Source organism: Schistocerca serialis, chromosome 1 (genome assembly GCF_023864345.2).
Source record: "Schistocerca serialis cubense isolate TAMUIC-IGC-003099 chromosome 1, iqSchSeri2.2, whole genome shotgun sequence".
Classification (NCBI taxonomy): domain Eukaryota; kingdom Metazoa; phylum Arthropoda; class Insecta; order Orthoptera; family Acrididae; genus Schistocerca; species Schistocerca serialis.
The window spans coordinates 807,572,396-807,588,006 of NC_064638.1; positions in this window are offsets into that span (position 1 = coordinate 807,572,396).

A 15,611-nucleotide genomic window follows, 5' to 3' on the forward strand; every position below is an offset into this window, starting at 1 on the left:
GGGGCTAAGGTCTCTTCCTGGTTATTTTGATGACATGCTACGTTTGTTCTAATACAGCTTTCTTAAAAAAAAAATGTTCGGAACTACCCTCGCATTGCAAGGATAGTACCGTGCCACTTTTTTCTGCTTGGGTAGCCGGTGGTGAAAGGGTACAGTACCGCCCGACATTGAAAATAGGTACAACATACTTCATTATTTTTGTCAGAACAACACATTTTTTTTAAATAACTCAAGTTCAATTAATACAGCGGAGCCAGATACCAGTGTGGGAAAGAATGACAACTTATTTATTTAATTGATCACATGTGCACTCCCACAAAGTAAATCCCTACATCCAGTTTGGTGAGATCTGTGAAATGAATGAATGTATGGTCGTCTGCTAACCGCAGATAGTGAATGTGAATATATGATCATCTTTGAGTCGATCCTTTGGCCACCATTGGTGGGACCAAAGAGATGAAATTTACCAGAGCTTTGAGCGCCTGAAATGTGGCTGACCAATACGATAGCAAGGTGCTTCCCCCACCTCGACAGAGATGGGAGAGGACCTAGAGAATGGCCATGTTTCGGCACTCTGCCGCTGGATCTTGTGCTGTTAAGACCTGTTTTAGTTGTGCTCCGTAATGACGAAAGAGTGGAGACATGGTATGCATGTGGAATATTTAAGAGTAGTTTGAAATATTAATTTCTCTATTTCAGGAACTTTTGTGGGGAGAATTAAATTTCAGGCAGGTAATATTAATGGGATTGTAGGAATCTTCAGAAGTGACCAACGGTCACAATGAAACCACGTGTAGCAATAAGTTGAAATACTTCCGTGTGCTTAAGTTAAGCTGAATTACTAGCGTGTGTACAATAAGTTGAAATATTTAAGAAATAGCGTGTGTACCATAAGTTGAAATATTTAAGAAATGGCGTGTGCAGGACTTGAAATTAGAGACGAGTACTTCCACGTGGTGAGTACTGTGTGAGTCTCAATCTGTGTATGAGACAAAGGATAAAGAGAAGTACTCGTCCATGGTATCAGTTGAGGACTCGCATGTGTGATGTTCTTAATATTACTTTGCGTGATATGATTCCGTGTGACGCTTGATTCAAACTCTGAGAGAGAAGCAAGGTGAGTCGGCCGTCTATCCAGCAACGCCACTTGGCTTGCATTGCACAGGAAGATGGGCATATATCTCCAGAGTTCATAGTAGGAAAGTAGAATTACGAAGTGGGGCAGTGTCGCGTGAAACTGGGATAAGTATTAATTGAAGTGGGAAAGCTGAAAGTGATAGTGTTGTGACTATTTAGTGTTTTATATTTCTTATTGCAGTGTGATGTATGTCATGTAATTTGGGTATGTGTGGTTTGCATGGGAGAGTAGCAAGGTAGTTTCAAAAGATTAGTGGGTTATACCTGTTCCTTCTGTACCGCTCGATCTGGAGGAAAGTTTCGCGATGATGATTGTGAGAGTCGAAGTGTGAGATATAATAAAGGATCCACCATCCTATCCAGAAAGTGCACTGTAGCGTTAAATAATTACGAGACCATAATATAGAGATTCACCAATGTAAAACCATGCCCACTGGGCGGAATTTCTCATGTGATATTGTTGTAGATTATAGAATTTGTGTGTTTAGGTTAGAGAATTTATCGGAATAAATAAGATAGTGAAAGAAAAAGATTGGTGGACTTAAAACTTCGAATTGTATGTTGTCATAATGTCCCGAATTTATAATGTGTGCGCCATTCATATTCTGTGCGGTGGTCACGTGTTGACAAAAGCCGTTAAATAAAAGACAAAAAGAAAATGTGGTATTGCCAGTGCGTAGTGTACAGTCAGAGTTCTGTAAATTACTGATAGTCAGATGCGTGTTTCCGTTGCGTATTAATCATATAGAAGGATAACTTGTAAGTTAAGTGTGAGTACTAGAGTTCATGTTACTCGATAAATAAGAATGAATCCACTCGCTTGGCAGACCACTCATCTTGCAGGCCTGACTGCTTGATGCCACAGTATGAGCAAGGCATGTGGGTGCCTCTCAATAGTAGTATTGCCTCCAATGCAGTCACAAAACATCTATGTGCACATTTATGTTGTGTTACATATTCATTAGGATCAGATGCTATATTTATTTCCGTTGTGTTTCCATATTTATTAAGGTCAGATGCTTATTTACTTCCGTTGAGTTTACGTTCATATTAGGGTCAGATGCAAATTTATCCACAGACCGTTGCATTTACATCCAATATTAGTGCTCCCTCCTTACATGGCGAGCCCCTCCTTACAATGAATTGACTGATCCCAGCCGTGACTCAGTGACAGGATACTATTTTCTACGTCTTGTTAAGTGCACAATTTTGCATTTCTATATACTTAAAGAAAGTTGCCAGTCTTAGCACTGCTTTGAAATTTTATCGGATATGTCTGAATATTTGCGCAACTTTCTGCATAGGGATAGAGAATGGTAGTAAAAGCAGTAAGACCACACTTAGGGCTCTTTGGCGTAAAGCACCAAATCTTTGCGATTGTTCTCATGGTGGTACGACAGCTTCTGGATAATTGTCGGTGGCGGATGTTGGTAATGCAATAATATAATTTACTACTTTACGTAAACAAAACAGCCCACTTCATTATTGGCAAAGGAACTGAATTATTACTTTGGCGAAGAAGTACAAAGCACGAAGTAGGAGGTATGAACCTTAAATGTTTTAAAGCAAGGGACTCGATCATTCAGTTAATCACAACCATTCGTCGCTAGGAATGTTGACATGTTTCCAGTCACTGAAGCGACGAGTTCACAAACCGCACCTCATAGTAGATTAACTTTTTTTTTAGTAAGTATAGGATCCGAAATGGTAATTAATGAAAGGAATATACTTCTGCCTCTACCAGCTGTGAAACTTTGATTGGTGGGCCGCACTTGATAAAAAATACCAAGCTTTTTTTCAAGATAGTGTCCCAAACAAATCGTTGCGACGGCTCCATGAGAAGTGATGTCCCGCTGACTCATAACATTGTGTCGGGATCTTTGTTAATTCCCAGCCTGCGGTCCGCCGTGGGCCCGGATGGGCTCCCGTACAAGGGAAACGGCGAACAAGCAGACGCCATCTCATTCAGAGTCGAGCCTTTAACAAGATTTAAGTAGGTAGGAGTATGCAAATTGGACGCTAATCCACCGGCGGTGGGATGCCTCAAAACTTTCACATACAGAGTGAGTGACGGTTATGAGCAAAATTATGCACCCCGGATACTGCTGTTATATTTTACTTTATAATTCAACTTTAAAATATATCAGAGAAAAACGCAAGTTATAATTTAATACTGTTTCCCTCTCGCTCGATGAAAATTACGGCACTCTGCCGGGAAATAAATCTGCTTCTCAGGAATCTCTGTAGTAGGTGTCACAGCTGAGAAGCTGCTGTCAGAGTGATGCGTGACTGTTGGACACCAGTGGGAGAATCATGCAAGGCAGTGACTTCCTGCGACCGGAACGTTCATGACCTCCTAATTACGGGAGAACGAGGAAACCGGATTCTCTCCACAACTGCGCACCGTGGTAATCAATAGGTACACCATAGACCCCCCCCCCCCTACACACACATACGCTCTTTATTATAAACACAAGAACATTACTGGCAACATGTGACAGCCCGTTCGCTACATCTGGAGATAAAGACGATAAATTGATGCACTAGTACTTCGAGGAAATAGCAACAATATTCATATATCGATAACTTGCGTCTATACATCAACATTATCAGGGCACTTCCTCGATATATTGTGCATTTTAATTATAGTTTGTGTATGTCTTTACTGTACACCAAAAGTTAGTAATTACCGATCTTCATACGAGGGCGAGTCAAATGAAAACCTTAAATTTATAATAACAAATCGAAATTTCCCGCCGTTATCCTGTAAGTTGGTAAGCGTGCTACAAATAGCATGCAGAATGGCCTGTAGGTGGCAGCATAGTGCAGATGCACTCATACCGCCGCAGTTATCAGTATAAAGATGGCCGCCCCCTTGCGACTTGCACCAGGGAAGAACAGCGTTCTGTTGTTCGGTTTTTGCGTAGTGAAGGTGTGAAACCTATTGAAATTCATCGACGAATGAAGATTTAGTACGGTGATGCATGTTTGTCACAGCAGCAAGTCTACGAATGGAGTAGGCAGTTCGCAAATGGTGTGACTTCAGTGGAAGATGCTCCTCGTCCAGGTCAGGCACAACGAGTTGTGACTCCACAGAACATTGCAGCAGTTGAACCCATAGTGAAGAAAAACCGCCGAGTGACACTGAATGACATTGCAGTATGCTTACAGATTAGTCATGGGTCAGCACACCATATTGTGCGCGATGTGCTACAGTTTCACAAAGTGTCTGCAAGATGGGTGCCACGGCAGCTGACTCCTGAAATGAGAGAACGACGTGTTGATGCTTATGAAGAACTTCTTCGGCGCTTTGAACTAGAAGGTGATGGCTTCCTTGCAAAAATCGTTACTGGGGACGAAACCTGGGTTCACTTCCACCAACCGGAAACGAAGAGAGCGAGCAAGGAAAGGCGCCATTCCTCATCATCAGACCTTGCCCCAAGTGATTTGCATATGTTTGGACCACTCAAAGACGCAATGGGAGGAAAGAAGTTCCGTTCTGATGAAGAGGTACGCCACGCGGTGCATGAGTGATTGCGCAGACTTTATGCACTTTGTAAGCGCTGGAGGACTTGCATTGAGTGTGTGGGAAATTATGTTGAAAAGTGATACAGCTTTGTACCACTTCTGTACAATAAACAATATTTTAAAAAATATTTAAGGTTTTCATTTGACTCACCCACATACATCGTGTTAAAAATGTTGTCTTCAGTCTGTAGGCTGATTTGGTGCAGCTCTGAAAGCTATTCTCCTTCGTGCAAGTCCCTTGATCTGTGCGCAGCAACTGCGCCATACATCCATCCGTGTTTACTGTATTCAAGCTTTGGCCTCCTACACATTTTGTCACCACACGTTTATACACTGCCATAGTTACTATTTCTTGACGTCTTTGGATGTCTTGTATCAACCTACCCCCTTACTTAGGAATATTATACGGTTTTCTCTGTGATACATTTCGATGACCAACTAGAGTTTCAAATATTGGAATTAATTCCCAAGTTCACCTTAACTGTAACAGGTGTAGACCTACTATGTAAAGCGACACATGAAAATTTCTACTGGACCGGGACTCGAACCCGGATTTTCCACCTACCGGGATCGATCCCTTTTCACTTTCAATATTTGATATTGTATTTCGTCATCTAGATGTAAATATATGTAAGGCAAAGAACGGGCCTATGACGAAGATGACAACTACAGTCTTTGACTTCTCGTTGTTTTGATTCTAAGTCCTTGCACGGGAATGTGGGTAAATGAATTAACAATCTGTCAGAAGAAATAAAAAGGTGTGTGACATACAGAAATTTGGGTTGTTGCTCGGGTAGCCTAAGTGGTAAGGCGACCATTCGCGATTAGCGGGAAATCCAGGTTCGGGTCCTAGTCCGGCACAAATTACCACATTGCACTTTAAGTATACATCTACGCCTATCACAGTTAAGCTGAATTTCAGGAGTAAATTTCTCTGATATCTGTATTATTAATGTTTAGTGCATTTAAAAGCCTATGAAATTATTTAAAACTAATTTACAGAAAAAACTCTGGTGTAAATCAACAACGACAGACCTCCTAGAGAACTAATTTAAATACTAATCGAACCTATAAACTTTTTTTCAAATAGTAACCTGTCTTTCCGATTTTCCGAAAGTCCGATTGAACAAAAATGTCGATTTTTACATTGGATACATCGTCAAATTCGATATCACTCATGATATATCGAAAATTCGATGTATCGATGTTTCTGGATATGGACGCTTGCCTGATTTCAGCCTTCCTTAATTTGGCCACATCCCTTTAGAACCACTGTTTTGCGTTTCCTTGGATGGAACCAGGAGTAATTGTCCGTCGTCCATCTCAGACTGAAAGAGAGAGAGAGAGAGAGAGAAACTGGGTGATCGCTTCCTTCATGAAATAAATAAAACCACCGCCGTCAGAGAATTAATAGAATCTGTACAGTACACAGAAAAACTAGCTCTACCTTATGCACTGGAAAAACTAAAAAATACTTTCTGGATAGGCTACATGAATTCATTGATGGTTTCAGACTTAACCACCACTAAAATCTCTGTGGTAAATATCAGATAAAACAGCCGTCACAGTTGCCTCCAAAGAAGGTAGTGCATCTTTCTTTTATATTCTCTTCGGGTTCCCAAGTCCCATAATTTGTAGGTAACAGTTATCAGCTTGTGTCGCTCACTACAGGTGCTCACTACGAGGAAGAGTTTTAATGTTTTGTGTCTCACGACAGCTATTTAATGTTCGAATAAGGTCGCTGAGTGGACGTCAAGTAGGCGTCCTGACAAATCCTTTTTGCAGCAATGTGACGATGCGCGAACTGTCATGAGTTTAAAGTGATCCTTGGAGGCACGTTGCCAGTTCGAACAGTGTGCCCAAGCGTATTATCCCGTGTACGGCAGTGAGCGTGCTCTGCTAAACTGCACTGACAGTACAGGTTTATACACTGAAGAGCCAAAGAAACTGGTGCACCTGCCTAATATCGTGTAGGGTCCCCGAGAGCACGCAGAAGTGTCGAACACGACGTGGCACGGACTCGATTAATGTCTGAAGTATTGCTGGAGGAAACTGGTACCATGAATGCTGCAGGGCTGTCCATAAATTCATAAGAGTACGACGGGGTGGAGATCTCTTCTGAACGGCGCGTTGCAAGGCGTCCCAGGTATTTTCAATAATGTTCATGGCTGGGGTGTTTGGTGGCCAGCAAAGGTGTTTAAACTCAGAAGAGTTTTCTTGTAACCACTCTGTAGAAATTCTGGACGTGTGGGGTGTCGAATTGTCCTGCTGGAATTGCCCGTCGGAATGGACAGCAGACATGAATGGATGCAGGTGATCAGACAGGATGCTCACGTACGTGTCACCTGTCAGAGCCGTATGTAGACGTGTCAGGGGTTCCATATCACTCCAGCTGCACACGTCCAACACCAGAACAGAGCCTTCACTAGCTAGAACAGTCCCCTGCTGACATGCAGGGTCTATGGATTCATGAGGTTGTCTCCATACGCGTAGACGTCCATCGCTTGATACAATTTGAAACGAGACTCGTCCGGCCAGGCAACATGTTTCCAGTCATCAACAGTCCAATCTCGGTATCGACGGGCCCAGGTGAGGCGTAAATCGTTGTTTCGTACATTCATTGAGGGTACACTGCATGGGGGCTTAATTATTATTTTTGCAAATAATTTTTAAAATTTTTTAGTCGCTGTCTGTCCGATTACGAAGTCTCGTAAACGTTTGGCCCTGACTAGTTTTTGTACGCAATCTGACTGCATAGAACAACAACAAAGAATGAAAGAAAATTTTCGTTAATACAATTAATTAATTAAGTCCCCAGCAACTATAAAACCTACGAACCCAACAAAGCACAAGTATAACTGTTCTGTGTGTGAAAGTGTGATTCAACGTACGCATCTGGCACGGTTCTTCTTCAATAAGACAAGAAATTTTAAATATCATTTATACTGAAGTAATTAAAAAATAGAAATACTATAATTGCGCAAGAAAACCAGAATTACACTCTAATACAAGAACACAAGCCAGATGCTTTGTTGACTGAACCTGTAATGACGCATTATTCAAGACATTGAAATAATGAGAAAAAAACCCAGTTTTGTTACCTTCATATATATTGACGAAAGGCACTCTAATCATTACGACATCTCCATTTGAACAACATCTGCTATCTAGCCCATCAAATAACTGCATAAAACATGGAACAAGCACTCACTACTACGACATCTCTACAAGAACCTTTCACTACCATATCTCAGCAAGCACTGCCTACTACCAGTTCTCGACAAGCACTGCACTGACTACTACGAGTTCTCAACAAGCACTGCCAGTGGAGACGGCTGAATAATACTCTTTGGCGCAATCTCTGGCGCTGTGGCTCAGTGTAGCCACCTTTCAACACGAATGGGCCTTCGGCTCCTAAAGCCCATGTCGATGATGTTTCGTTGAGTGGTGTGCACACTGACACTTGTTGATGCCCCAGCATTGAAATCTGCAGCAATTCGCGGAAGAGTTGCACTTCTGTCGCGTTGAACGACCCTCTTCAGTCGCCGTTGGTCTCGTTCCTCCAGCGTCTTTCTCCGGCCGCAGCAGTGTCGGAAATTTGATGTTTTAGCGGGTTGCTGATAGTCACGGTTCAACTGTTTCAAATGGCTCTGAGCACAACGGGACTTAACTTCTGAGATCATCAGTCCCCTTGAACTTCGAACTACTTAAACCTAACCAACCTAAGGACATCACACACATCCATGCCCGAGGCAGGATTCGAACCTGCGATCGTAGCGGTCACGCTGTTCCAGACTGCAGCGCCTAGAACCGATCGGCCATCCCGGGAGCCATCACACACATCCATGCCCGAGGCAGGATTCGAACCTGCAACCGGAGCGGTCGCGAGGTTCCAGACTGCAGCGTCTAGAACAGTTCGGCCAGCCAGGCCGACCGATAGTCACGGTACACTCGTGAAATAGTCGTACCGGAAAATCACTTCATCGCTACTTCGAAAATGCTGTGTCCTATCGCTCGTGCGCCGACTATAACACCACGTTCAAACTCACTTAGATCTTTATAATCTGTCATTGTTGCAGCAGTAACCGATCTAACAACTGCACCAGACACTTCTTGTCTTATATAGGCGTTGCCGACCGCAGCGTCCGCCGTATTCGGCCTGTTCTCATATCTCTGTATATGAACACGCATGCTTGTACCAGTTTCTTTGGAGCTTCAGTGTATTTATTTCCATTACAAAGCTGACTGTACGTAGCGAGTTCCTGGGGCCAAACGAGTGTTGAGAAAGAGGTATCTAACAAAAACATCTCCATGACAGATTTACATTTAGAACATTTTTGACGCATTGTCATGAAAGCATTTGATCCAGTTATATACATAGCGTCCCACTTAACTCTGCGACCTTATATATTTTCGAAATGAGAAAAATGCAATTGTCCAGCGATGCACCTATGCCAGCGGCTCACACAATGGGCATAAATGCATATTGCATAAAAGTAAACAAATGTCACTTTCAACACAAAGTTACCTTTATTTAAATGGCACAAGTACTTTTTTCTACTGAAATACAAATTAGAGGTATAATTAGCGATGGAAGACTTGCTTTCACTATTCCAAAACTCTTTATCTTCTGAAACATTTAGACTTTAAAGGATGGCAATGCTGCCGCAGTTTCTGCCGTAAATCGCATTACATGGGTTGTTTGCCCTGCCCTGAAGCCTGCTGTAAACAGACCAATGTCAGGATAAGAGGTTTAGTAGAGTCAAACCAAGTCTGTCATCACTTACTGTAGCTCTAATTTGTGTTTCGGTACAAAAATATTCATTTGTCATTTAAAGAAACATAGCTTTGTGTTGAAAGTGATGTTTGTTTACGTTTGTGCGCTCCAGCCCATTGTGTGAGTCTCTGACATAGGTCCATTTTAGGCCGACTGCGTTTTTCACTTCTGTTTCATGTCGAAAATATATGAGTTCGCAGAGTTATGTGAGATGGCTTGTGTATCATATTAATAGGATCAACTACAAATAGAAATATAACAATTTTTATGTTACAAATTTTAAATGATGACAAGTAACAGGCGGCCGGAGTGGCCGAGCGATTGTAGGTGCTACAGTCTGGAACCGCGCGACCGCTGCGGTCGCAGGTTCGAATCCTGCCTTGGGCATGGATGTGTGTGATGTCCTTAGGTTTAAGTAGTTCTAAGTTCTAGGGGACTGATGACCTCAGACGTTAAGTCCCATAGTGCTCAGAGCCATTTGAACCATTTTTGAACCAAGTAACACAGGTAGCGATGTAAAATGCCTAGGCATTTATAAGTTCGGACGAATTCCTAGGAATAATGCCTGGGCAAATGCCCAAAAATCGTAACTGTCCGGGCATTTATGTATTTTAAAGATTAATTGATAAACCGCGCTAATAAGAAAATTTTAAGCTGATATTTTGTATCGGAAAAAGTGTTTTGCAACACTGCTTCTTTAGTGGTTACGTTGAAAAAGCTGCTTGAGAGGTAGGGGAGAGTTATTATGGGAAATAAATTGGACTGTAAACGCAAATATTTACGTTTTAATGATGCCAGTTCTTGGGGTAGTACGTATTAAAATAGGAAAACAACATTCAAATTTAAAACTAATTTTTGAAATAAAGTATAGTTTTCATTAAATAGTAGCCTGTAGGTAGTATTTTCACTTACACTATACGATTGCAAAAAAAAAATTTACAAATTTTCTCAGTCAGTTTGTTGATCTTCATAAGCTAAAGAAGAGTCATAAAGTTCCAACTATGCCTCAGATTCTCCTGTATCTAATTCCTCATGACTACTGGGTTCCTTTTCATTTTGCCTTTCCTTGGGCTGTTCAGTGTGGGTTTTTCCTTGTGACCAACAGGCTAAGGCCGTGTTCCTGCTCCATTCAACTTCCAGTTACAGGAGAGGTAGGTAATGTTGCAGCTGTCTTTGATGTGAGCCCGTTTCTTTTTTACTGTGGATCCATCCAATGTGCTAAAGGAATGCTTTGTAGCAGCAGATGTAGCTGATGTGCCCACAATTTTTGTGACAACTTCTGCCAATTCCTAAGTTCCTCTAAAACCTCACCAACACAAAAAAAGATTTACACAAGATTTTTATCTTCTTGGGAGTGAGGAACCACTCCTTTCGACACAACTTCTTTAAGCCAAATTTCTTGTTTGTCGCAATAATTAGCCAAGTTCTCTCTAACCTGAATAACATTTTGTCCATTGTTCTTTGCTGTGCCACAAACAAAGTTTATTGCATCAACGATCTCGATAAGCTTCAGGTTACTATGTTGTACTGCTGATGAAGAAGATTAGCTGCAAGGTGGATAGAAGACCCACTGAATTCCTCTCTAGCTTGGAATTTAGATAAGATTGATTTTTCTCCTGCAGACTGCAGTGGAGAGGACTGCAGTTTCTCGATGAGAACTTCTTCCAAATTATTGAACTTTGTGGCTTTTTTGTGAACGTGACTCTCATTTAACTCTAAAGCTGCAAGTATATGAACGATAATGTTCTATCAATTTCCCATCTCTAACCCGGAAAACATCATCATCATGATCGTTGAGTTTTCTTTATTTCAGGCTGCAGGTATGACTGCGACTTTTCGTTTACAACTAAGGTTTGTAAGATAACTTTTTTTGACTGCAAACTTTCAAGACAAAAAGATGGCTACCCCAGCTTGTCTTTCCTGGATACTTCAGTTACATCCTACCTTTGAAATTCTTTTCAGCTCATATTTCATAGAACACTGCTTGTCTAATGTGGTTGTGTTTTAATGTTTTGACAACTTTTACTGATTTGCCATGAAAGTTTGATTGTTTAACAGCCTAAAATACCCAAGCACAAAAAGTTTAGTAGATAAGCTGGGCACCCAGGTGGAACGATGTGAAGGGCTTTATCCTTTACCAGATTCACTGCAGCTTTCACGTTCGCAGCATTGTCACCTATCACCACCAGAAACTTTTCTCATCCATGCTTATCCAAAATCACTTGTCATAAGGTGACCAAGGTAGTCGGCATTGTGGCTGTTGCTTTTAGTCATTGCAAACCCAACAAAAACTGGTTATGGCTCTGAAACTATGTTGATAATAATGGATTAATTTTTGAGTTTGCTCCAACCATCACACTGCAGATGATATCTATAGCACTTTAAATAGCACAAAGACGAGCATAAGTTGCTTCTCAGTCAACCACATAGACGTAAATGGTTGTCAGACAGTCAGACCGTTGTTGCCATTTCCAAGTAACTAAACAACCGACAGAATTGCATGAATTACTTGAAATTACCAGCCACTCACTCAAAAGTTCATCTACTATTTGCAGTTATAGCAATAGCACTAATATTTATTTAGAATAATTGGAATTAGAGTAAAAAAAGTTTATCCATAATGATTTTTAATTAGGGATGTGTCGACGCCTATTCCACATTCCAAGAATCGCCAATTCTCTAGGAATCGACCAGTATCGGAATCAAACGTCTTGGGCATCGATTCTTTGTTATTAAATCTTTCTTATGTTAGTGTCCTCATTTTATCTTCACACATGTGCAGTCATGGGAAAGTAGATACAGAAAGCAGCAGAATAGAAAAGTATAGTCCGTAGGAAAAATTACACTACCAGTCACAATTGAAGATTATTTATTCGTCACTGGACCGGTTTCTGGCTTGTGTCCATCCGCAGGTGTTTATACGTTCATGTACATGTTTCTATAGCTGGAGATAACTGTTTAAATACAAAGAAAATTATTTGCTGGTGGTTAAACAGATACAAGTGGAACAATCGTAAGTGGCTAAGTTATTTGACCATAACCTATATGTTTCTGTACGAGGAACATCTTTCCCTCTCCTACATCTAAGTTCTTTGAGCATAGCCTACATGCTTGAATGTAAACACAGTGTACATCACGAGTGCATAGTAGTGAAATATGAAGCTAATTAAAAAAAAAAACTGAAACATGGATGTGAAAATGAAAACAAATGTGCAGCCAAGTAGAAAAACTGTCACCACAGCATAATTATAATAAGGATGCTTCACCTTTTTGTAAGTACAAATATATTTTTGACAAAATGCTGCCTTGCCATTACAACTGTTCCACTTGTATCTGTTTAGTCACCAGCAAATAATTTTCTTTATGTAACTCTTCAGGCTTTCCCGCGATCTAATGACATCTTGGGTTGTCGTGTGTTCTGCCGGATATCAGCGTCGTACTTGCACCAGACCGAAGATGGAACACCCAGAAGTGGGACTGGTGGGCGCGGACTGCAGAGGGAACATCCAGAGCCGCAGCGGACGAAAAACGGAGCGGCAACGCTCCAACAGGTCGTGGTGGGCGGGCGCGGACTGCAGGGGGAACGCTTGGTACCCCAGACCGTAGATTTTTTTTTTTTTGTGTCACGTGGTGTTCTGCAGTTCCTTCGGCTTCGCCGAATCTACGTGTCTTGTGTGTGGTTTGGGTTGGTTTTTCTCTGTGATTAATTTTATTTATAAAAACAAACAAATCGTTGGCTTTTGAGGGCATGGTCGGTAACAATAAGGCCTTGCGGCCCCCGACCATCCTCGATTTATGAGGCGTTGGTTTTGATGTTTGGTTCTGTGCAGAGGGTGCAGCGGGTGCTGCTTCCCACTGCTTTCCTTTGTAGCGTTGTGCCAGTCGGTCGCTCGGTGAGTTGTGGTCGTCGTTCCGTGGCGGCCGCTGTGCTCGTTGTTTCCCGCAGCTTGCCGCGGGTTACGGGCGTCGTACATTCGTTGGTCTGCGTCTCACTTTAACAATTTTTCTGAAAACATCTATTCTAGTGTGGTTTAGTCTAACATACTCTATGTATCTAGGGGTGGTCGCGCAGCCGACAGAGAGTGTGTGTGTGGTGGCGGGGAGGGGGTGGACTTAGTCACTTCATCTTAGTTTAATTTGGGTTCTATGCTAAGTTACTTGAGTGCAAATACGGTAGCCCAGGGGTATATCAATTATACATTTATCTAAAACTATTGGTTTTGACAAGGGAGCACAATCAGCTAGACAACCTAAGTACTAATCTAGGCAAAACAGATTAACCATATTTCTGTTCCCTATTGGTTCCCAACAGGGGAGCAAGGATTTACAAGGACAATAGCAAGGTTATGTTATATTAAGGGGAGTGCTACTGGACTACTCTAGAAACTAAATCTTATCAAACTATTAGGCTTTTTACTATTGTTTATTAATCTATGGGGTCTTGTATGATTTGGCGTGGCACTCTCTGCCTGTGCCACGTTTGGGGTGTCACAGTGCCTGTGTCCCTGAGTTGTCTACAGTTTTCTCTAGTTTCTTCCAGTTTTTCGAATAGTGTTGTTACTAGTCTTTTGACTGTGTCTTTTATCGTCTCGATTTCCACAGTTTCGTGGAGTTCGCGTACGGGTGTCCATGGTGGGGCGTCCAGAATCCACCTTAGTACCTTGTTTTGCACTCTTTGCAACTTTTTGTGATTGGTCTGGCACGTGATTCCCCACGCAGAACACCCGTACGTTAGTGCTGGGAGGACTGTTGTTTTGTACAGAGCTCTTTTTGTTTCTGTCCACATCTCCCTGCTGAGGAAAAAGGGCAGGAGGGCCTTTGCGAGGTTTATACCTCTCTTCCGCTTTTCCCCGATGTGAAGGTGAAACAACATTTTTTTATCTAGTGTTACACCCAGGTATTTCACAGAGTCTCTCCATGGTAATTCCTGGGCGTTTAGAGACAGCTGGTTTCTGAGTACCGGCCACTTTCTTGTTAAATAGACAGCTGTAGTTTTGTCTGCGTTAAGTGTCATTTTGTTTCCCCTACACCAGTCTTCCACCATGTCTAGCTGCCTTTGGAACCGTGCTATGTTAGAGTGGTGCTGCCTGCCACTTGTGTAGAAGGCTGTGTCATCCGCGAATTGGGCTATCCTGGCATGCGGTGACAGGGGGATGTCGTTTGCGTATATGTTGAACAGTGTAGGTGATAGTACCGACCCCTGGGGTATGCCAGCCCTCAGGGTCTTCTTTGAGGAGCGTTTTCCGTCTACCTCTACAAGAAACGTCCGGTCTGTCAGAAAGCTGTCTATTAGTTTTGTGTACACATCGGGGATCGTCGTATTGTGGTGTATCTTGAAGGTCAGGTTGTCGTGCCAAACCTTGTCGTATGCCTTTTCCCAGTCGAGGAATACTGCTGCCGTTGAGTTTGTGTAGTTGAAATTGTGTGTAATATGTTCTGTTAGTCGAAGGACTTGTAGCTCTGCAGAGACCTTTTTCTGGAACCCGAATTGTTCCGGTCTGATGGTTTCATCGTCTATGAGACATTTGCTGATCCTGTCCAATACTACTCTTTCAAGCGTTTTCCCCATTGTGGAGAGTAAGCTGATAGGGCGATGGTTCGCCGGTAGTTTTGGGTCTTTCCCTGCCTTTGGGATTGTAATAACTTTTGCTGCCTTTGTGATGTTACAAAATAGAAGTGATGTTGCTATTCAATGGAAAGTTGGAAATTGAGATTTAACCAACTGTTTTATCAATCACAAGTGGCGTAAGAATCATGGATTGACCATTGTCATAAAATATTGCATTATGAGATGTGAATAGTTTTTACTTGCGGTTTCGCGTGGCTTGAGGCAGTCACAACTAGCGTGCTATTGATTAAGAAGTTGCGTTATCGTCTTTCTAATTACTTCATGGTCGTAGATACGATCATATCCGGTTGTGAAGTTATTGTTATGACAAAAAAAATTTCCTAAGGGACCAGAAAGTTCTTAAGGGCGCAAAAACAACTGTAACATCACACAAAAGAGAAATTCAATATTAAGCGAACTCCACGAAACAGTGGAAATCGAGACGATAAAAGACACAGTCAAAAGACTAGTAACAACACTATTCGAAAAACTGGAAGAAATTAGAGAAATTCAATATTAAAGCTGATGCAAGAAGACGATAAAACAGTTTTCTTTTTATCA